The 6,971-nt window shown below is 33.3% G+C and overlaps 1 protein-coding gene across 1 annotated transcript in view; it reads left to right on the top strand.

The window, feature by feature from the left end:
- Nucleotides 1-567: 567 nt before the first annotated feature.
- Nucleotides 568-6,971, top strand: part of LOC121726413 (nephrin-like) — a 103,062-nt gene continuing 96,658 nt past the window's right edge. The window contains exon 1 of the mRNA XM_042113762.1: nt 568-706. The gene's annotated coding sequence lies outside the window, so the exon portion shown is untranslated. The remainder of the gene's footprint in view (nt 707-6,971) is intronic.

Genomic DNA, 6,971 nt, shown 5'->3' with positions numbered 1-6,971 from the left:
ATTAGTAAATATAATATAGTCGAAATGGTGCAGGAAAATTGTGGTTTATTAGTATTAAACATGAATTTCTAGTATCTGCAGTATAATCACTTAGTTTTATCATTAACCTAACACAACACCTACTTACTCTCTCTGTCTTACTGATATTTAGAGTTATGTATTTCACAGCATGTAATAAATACCAAAGTAAATAGACGAAATGAATAATTTTTCTCACGATAATATACACAAATCATCTTCAAAAAGGAGCGTCACATCATGACGTTTTCATTACGGCAGTAAAAAACGTACTTTTAAGACAAACAAGAAATATTTTATTGATTTGTTTTGAAAACAAACTAACGACAGTGAGATTCTAGAGCTTGTGGCACGGTTATGTGCTCAATTGTTAAAGCATTAAGTAAAGAGGCTAACTTCTTTCTTTTGAATCCTTGGCACAAACGTTAGTGACATTAGCATAACAATAAGAAACTGTAATTCTAAACAATATTTATTAATAGAACGTATACTCTGGTTAAAAGTAGGGATTTTACATTGTGGCGCGTGGAGTAGTTGTCGCGTGGACTCGGCGCGCGCGCGCGTGTATAGTGGCAAAATGGCGGCGTTCGAATTTTGAAATTTTCATTTTGTCTGTGAAAATTACTGTAAAGTAACGGTGTTATTGTGAATTTGTGAATAACAATGGATTTTATTGTGCTTTTAGAACGTAAGTAATTAATATTTTTATGCGAAATTTAATCTTAAAATTAATTTACTTTAGTCTGTTCCAAAATCTTTCTAAGAAAATATTTTTTTCATTTTGAAAACTTTCTATGTCAACAATAAGCAATTAAATTGTTAATTTTAATGCCATATGCATTATACTTTACCTGTACCATTAATTTGACTAGAAAAGTTTACTGTCTTACCACAAAAGATCTAAACATCTATTGAACAGTTGTTTAGAGACCATTATGTACTGTTTTTTTTTTCTTATCAACTGTTCAACAGGACAGGTGTTTAAATCTTTTGTAGTCAGACCGTTAGTGTCTATGAGCAAAAGACGGTAATTATGTATTAAAAGTTTTCGAAAATCAAAAGATTAGGATTTAGGATTATTAAAACCCGTGCAATATTAGTAAGAAACTTGAAAGTATGCACAGTGCACCCACTGTGCATATTTTCAAGTTTTTATTGACTGTCCGTTAATTATTCAGACTTGTGAGTTGTGAGTTGTGACTCAACATGGAGACTGAAGCATGAAATTATTGAAACACTGAAATTCCGTGAATAAACATAAATACTCGCAGTTAGCCGGCATTTTAGTTAGTTTATTATAAGAACTTGTATAAATATTTATCTTAGTTTTATCTAGGTATCTAAATGGTCTTTTTATAAACAAGATAGAGTCGATAAATACTAAATAGGAATTTCAGTTTTATTGGATTTCTGGTTAGCACAGCTTTATTTAATTCATAGAATTCATTATAGGTAGGTATCTAGTCACAGAACATGCTACCCAATACCCACATTATCCTGGATGTTATTTCAATGTATGACAACATACAATGATTGTTATTATTATGTATAGAGCAAAATGTCTTTAATTTATATGCACTTGCATGTGCTATTTAACAGTTCCAATATAACATTCAATTTATCTTACGGCTGTCAGTCTTAATAATACAATATTACATTAATAATGGCGCATTCAAAATACTACTAGTGGGTGTAGCTTGGTACTTGCAATTGAAGCTCATATTTTGTCGTCCAAAAATTATTTTTTGCTAGAAGTTCACTAAGTTTGTCAAAACACATATAGCGGGAATCTTATAAGCATACTTATTAGAGCATTTTTACGAGAATTTCTAAGTAACTCTGTCAGTCTTTTACTTATCTACGTACGTACATTGATTATGTTTGTAAAGGTTTTTGTTTACTTAAATAAAAAAAAAACCTTTTTATTAATATAATTGTTTTTGAATGACCATGAAATCATATTCAAATTTTATTATTTAAGACATGATGCCCTAACATTTTTTCGTTGATATGCAAATAATGGAGGTACACCACATTACGACCAGCTTAGTTTATGGGCCGTATAAAATATTTTGTGATCCAATAAAAAATGTTATGTATTGTTCGCAAAAGTCTTGATGCATTAGTTATGTCTACGCGACGTAAAGGTAAGACGTTATTACTCAAAGTACGTTTTGAACTGCATGGTTTTCAACCTTTCTGTTTTAAAACATTTTTATAGAGCAAGTCTTTCTAAATATTCGAATAGAATTGTTTTGCCCTGTTCGATGCAAAAAAGCACCCTGTTGGCAATAAACTAATTCATACAAATTTAAGACTTCTGAAGTTTTATTTACTTTTTTGTTACCTTTCAGAAACTATTAAATTTGACATAAAATATGTGCATAATATTATGTAGACGTGATATGGAAACAGATACACATTTTTTCGAAAAAAAAATAGGGGCATAGTATTTCCGCTGGCGGAGCCTAATATTTTACATAATTCCTTATAATATGTACTAGTTTTTTTAATTAATTCAGAACGGTAAGCTGAATGAGAGCTCATCTTATATTTTACTCTCCAACGATGTAATTGCTAAGGATGCCATATTATCTCAAGTGCGACGCCACTCTGCGGAAGTAAAACACTCACTAGTCACTACTGACTCATAGTCATTTCATTACAGTATATGAATATATTCATACAGATTGTCTTTTAATTCAGTGAATTTATTTAATTTATACGCTAAAATTAAAATAAAAACACTATAATTGTAAAACAAACTCTGTGAATCCTTGAATACGAAACGTAAATATTTTCAAAGCGTAATAATCCTTGGGAAAATACTCGTTCCCATAAAATATTATAATTAAATTTTAATTTTCGTACGTTAATTAAATTATTTATAATGACACTGAAAATGATAAAACCGCGTACAAATGTAAGTGGTTCTAGGAAAAAATGCTTTCGAGTGGTATAAATATTTTTACAACGTTATTATTTTGATTTTAATCCCGACTCTTTGTATATTTAATATTTTGTATTATGTAGAGTATGCAAATACAAAATATTTCAGTTTAATAATAATATGTTAAACAAGGAAAATAGTGGAAATAAACATGTCAGTTTCAAGGGGTAGGAAACAGCGCTACATTTGATGCGGTCCGGACAGACTTAAGGTGACGCCAAAGTAAAAAACCGTGTTGGATATGTTTTAGATTGCTTGTTTGCCGTGCCTCTTATAGAAAACAAGCAATGGAACAGCAAAAATGGAAAGGGCGTAAGAGAATATAATATATTTCATATAAGATATGGGCAAATTATAGTGTATGCTTGAACTAATCTAAATCTCTCTGGCAAAATTAGAATCCCTGTTTTTATAGAGGTCTTTTTGATTAATTATATTCTGTGTTATAAAAGTTGACCAATCGTGTTATGCTATGGTAATTCAAAGAAAAAGACATGATGAATACTGACAATGAACTTTAATTTCTTAGCTTTAGCCATTGCTGAGAAAAATCGATATCGCTACAGCCAAATTACCAAGGCGTCACCTTAAGAAAATCATGAAAAATGAGGAAAATAAGGAAAAAGAAAATGCGGTAGCGTTGTGAGTACACCCGTATAGCTGCTCTACAGAACTTTAGCTAGTGATCCGGCTCCGGGGCGATTCGGAGAATTTACTTTGATCTCCAGTTAATTTTTATAAAATCAAAAGCTTCATCTGAAAATGCTTTTAAGTCGTCCTCTCAAGTAAATTCTTAATGTTGTTCTTCGAATCGTTGTATTGTAAAAATTGTTTTTGAATATTCATAAAGATAATATTTAGGTGTAAACGATTAAGTAACAGCTACTTTACCGTATTTAAATTAAGAATATTATTACGTAATTATTGTGCACGCTCTATCTGAAGTCTTATATTATCACATCTCTCTCCGTAGGGCTGCTGTAAGAAATTTCTTTAGAAATAAGCAGTAGATACCTTTGTGTCGTCTTTCTATGTAAATTTTTATGTAAATAGTGTCTTGTGTGCAATTTTAAATAAAAAGAAAAATACAATATTTTATTTTTATGATTTATATTTACATACTTAACATTTCTTAAAAGATGACTGACAACACACCTCAAATGCGCAAGGGTTCTTCAGTCTTCTACTTAAGAACAACGATTTTCTTAATGTAACCCACTTACTATGATTACCACGTAGCTCATAATTTATTGTAGAGGTAAATTATGAGAAGTTGAAACTCAACCTTGTATGTAACGTTACCGGGATACCCGGGTATGCAAAGCATGAACCCGCTACGGTTGAAACATGACGTCATTACCGTGGTTCTTATTCCCCGCGCTTCGAGGTGTTTTACATTTGGAGATTAAGATAACTTCCTCATGCACCATTATAATTAATATTTACTATATTGTACTCTGCGAAAGATGGCGGTAGCGGTCATTGACTCCCTGTCAAAAGACTTATCATTATCTATTTATACCTCGATTGACAATGAAGTGTCAGATGTTCCTAGTCTAAGGGCGATATCGTATTTTGCATACTCGATGTGAACTGAATATGAAACACATCACTTCAAACTTGTAAAAAGTTGGAGATTATCATTCTAAAAGTAACCAAGAGGTTTTCCGATGAATCTGTAATAATCTGTGTCTTTATAGGAGATAATTTTATTCTTAAATATTCTCAATATAGTGCGAGCATTTTTCATTAATAGCGCCTAGTTTAAAAAGATCTACCGCCGTGTTTCGCCGAGTACAGTATAGATAACATCCGTAGTAGCCTAGTAAACGAATGATTCTGCTTGGAAAAGTCGAAAGCAGAAATTTTGACTTTGGTACCTTGTTTAGACTAGTTAGGAGATAAACATACAAAAAGTCCTCCCTCCGAGGTGAGCCCGATGGAGGGGGGAGGGCAAAGAAGGTCCCGTTTTTTGGTTTTTTGCTTACTCATCATAAACAATGCTTCGTACGAAATTCTCTTGTACTACATAATAAAAGCTAATTAAATTCTCTACAACTTTGTCCGTTACACTTTGTATCTATCTCCAATCATTGCCTCGCTATGAGCTCCTAACATTGGCCGAGTGTGTTTTTTAGGGTTTCGTACCCAGAGGGTAAAAACGGGACCCTATACTGAGACTTTAATGTCTGTCCGTCTTCCTGACAATTTGTCTGTCCATCTGTCTGTCTGTCTGTTTGTCGGTCTGTCTGTCCGTCTGTCTGTCCTTCTGTCTATCCGTCTTTCTGTCTCCGGCTATAACTCAAGAACGATAATAGCTAGAGAGTTGAAATTTTCAGAGATTATGTATTTCTGTTGCCGCTACAACAATAAATACTAAAAACAAAAGAAATTAAATATTTTAGGAGGGCTCTCATACAATAAACTTGATTTTTTTGCAATTTTTTGTTCGATATCTATCATGGCATAAGGTAGGCTGAAATGTTCACAAAATACTAAGTTATATTCAAACTTTAATAATTAAAAATAAAATTTAAATAAAATAAATAATTAATAATTAATTTTTAAAGAAGGAGGGGCATATCGTCCAAACTAATGTAGCACTTTGAGACATACGCCAAATGAAAGGGTTTGAAAAGTTGAACATTTTATTGTATGACGAAAAATCTCTAAACCATGGGAGAAAAAAGTTAATGAGGGTAGAAGGTAAGAAAAAATCACATAAAAACACTCTATATTATTGCATCAATTTATAGTGTTGCTGGTAAGGAATGACTTCTAGAAAGTAATTGTATATGGCAAACTTAAGGAAAGTGTTGTATTTTAGTATATTGTTTCATATTTTTAAGAAATGTATGGGAAAACAATAAAACCTTAAAAATCGAACCTTTCCTTTATTGCGCGCTGACCATAATTTTTATTTGTAGCCAAAAACTATCCTATTTATTTTTCCGTTCCTCAAAGTATCTCCTTACCAAATTTCATTTTAATCGGTGCAGTCGTTTAGTCATGAAGACGTTATAATCAGTCATTTATTGAATAATACATTTAAGTATAAACACTTTTTAAGATAATCGATTAATAAACCATTAAACATATTTAACACCGACAAAATTATTTATTAGAGAGTTAATAAAATAAATTATTGGTGTTTAAGACTCCCCGGGGCCTGGCCACCGCTGAACACGTCTCTACTGACCAATATAATATTATAACTTAATGTTATGTACATATTTTGACCGCACCTCGTTCCATATAATGCCTCTCACAAGAGTTTCGGTGGCGGTAGCTGGTTACATTAAAATCAAAGCAAAAAGGAGTGTTTGATATCGTTTAAGTTTGTGAACAGTACATAGGAGCACTCCAACTCGATAGAGACCTAAGGTAGACCTTAAGGGTCACAGCACACTTATCAACTTGGAAAGGGATCGGTACCGTATCGCCTCGAGCCGTTCAATATTGTTTGTATTAAACTCCCTACTGCAACGCACACTAAGCGGGATCGTAACGTAATAGCCTCGCCTCGGAACAGGCTCGAAACCGGGATGCGAAGCGTGGTCAACTAGCTTACGGCTCGTCGTCCCGTGCTCACGTCTCTTCGTCCACCCTTGCTTTAAATTGATCTAGGGCCAGCGGTCGGCGAGCCGTAAGCGCGGCGTCGCCTAGCCGTAGCCGAGTTGACGTACAGGAGCTACTGATACGCTCTGGCATAAATTAGGTTAACGCCTGGTTGACGGCGAGGCGAACGGCGATACTGTGACGATCCCTTTCCGAGTTGATATGTGTGCTGTGGCCTCTTAAGTGCTTAAGTGTGTACACAGTACATATGAGAACTCTAAGTCTCTGAAAAGGTATCCTAAGGTTGGATTAACACGACAGGCGTAGACATTTTAAATGCCCATCCGTCGCATGGATCATCTCTATAAAACTTTCAAATAATAATTTAAAACTCATGCTGCACAGCGTCCAATATTAATAACGATTGTATTTTATCGGGAGAAAA

The sequence above is a fragment of the Aricia agestis genome, chromosome 4 (assembly GCF_905147365.1).
Source record: "Aricia agestis chromosome 4, ilAriAges1.1, whole genome shotgun sequence".
Taxonomy (NCBI): domain Eukaryota; kingdom Metazoa; phylum Arthropoda; class Insecta; order Lepidoptera; family Lycaenidae; genus Aricia; species Aricia agestis.
Note: the sequence above shows the minus strand (reverse complement) of the source record. Positions and strands in the feature narration are given on the sequence as shown.